This window comes from Carlito syrichta, unplaced genomic scaffold, assembly GCF_000164805.1.
Source record: "Carlito syrichta isolate Samal-C Ts95f unplaced genomic scaffold, Tarsius_syrichta-2.0.1 Scaffold308870, whole genome shotgun sequence".
Taxonomy (NCBI): Eukaryota; Metazoa; Chordata; class Mammalia; order Primates; family Tarsiidae; genus Carlito; species Carlito syrichta.
The window spans coordinates 1,007,252-1,008,321 of NW_007252966.1; the positions used below are offsets into that span (position 1 = coordinate 1,007,252).

At 48.4% G+C, this 1,070-nt stretch overlaps 1 pseudogene; it reads left to right on the top strand.

The window, feature by feature from the left end:
* Positions 1 to 203: 203 nt before the first annotated feature.
* Positions 204 to 795, top strand: LOC103268665 (annotated as a pseudogene).
* The last annotated feature ends 275 nt before the right edge of the window (positions 796 to 1,070 follow it).

Below are 1,070 nucleotides of genomic sequence, written 5' to 3' on the forward strand. Positions count from 1 at the left end.
CACTAGACAAATAACTAGTTAGTAAGGTGTTTAGGGTTATTGTGGGGATCCAGGCCACCCTGACCAGTTCCCCTACATAGACTGCTGGCAAGATGTAGTTCTTTCCAACTACCCTGGATAAAGTTCTGTTTTAAAAAAAAGCTGTAACTTTTCGGTTTTTGGTTTGGCAGGGGCTCAGGTGCAACTTTCTCGGTTGTCCTGAATCTGGGTTCATCTGACACCAACTGCCTCCACGATGATGCCCAAGTTCGACCCCAACAAGATCAAAGTCATGTACCTGAGGTGCACTGGGGGTGAAGCTGGTGCCACGTCTGCGCTGGCCCCCAAGATCGGCCCCCTGGGTCTCTCCAAAAAAGGTTGGTGATGGCATCACCAAGGCAACCGGTGACTGGAAAGGTCTGAGGATTACAGTAAAACTGACCATTCAGAACAGACAGGCCCAGATTGAGGTGATACCTTTTGCCTCTGCCCTGATTATCAAAGCCCTCAAGGAACCACCGAGAGACAGAAAGAAACAGAAGAACATTAAACACAGTGGGAACATCACTTTTGATGAGATTGTCAACATTGCCCGACAAATGTGACACTGGTCTCTAGCTAGAGAACTTTCTGGAACCATTTAAGAGATCCTGGGGACTGCTCAGTCTGTGGGCTGCAATGTTCATGGCCACCACCCCCATGACATCATAGATGATGTCCATAGTGGTACAGTGGAATGCCCCGCTAGTTAAGGAGCAAAAAGGAAATATATTTCAATAAAAGGTCATTTGACAACTTAAAAAAAAAAACCAGCTATAAAGTCATGCTGGCCCGAGCAATGGCTTCCTTGAAATGCTGACCAGATTCAGGAGAGCCCATTTTGACTGAGGAATCTAAGGAGAACCCTTCACCCTACATGCCATTGTACCACACCTTGTAATCTGCACCTCCAGTGGTTGACACCACTGGAGCTGCACTGGGGGCTAATCTCAGCCCAGGATCCACCCCTTTCACCTCTCCCCCTTGGTCACCTGAAACACCCCAGGCAGCAGCTACTCCAGAGCTGCCAGTGTTAACTCCATATGCCCTGA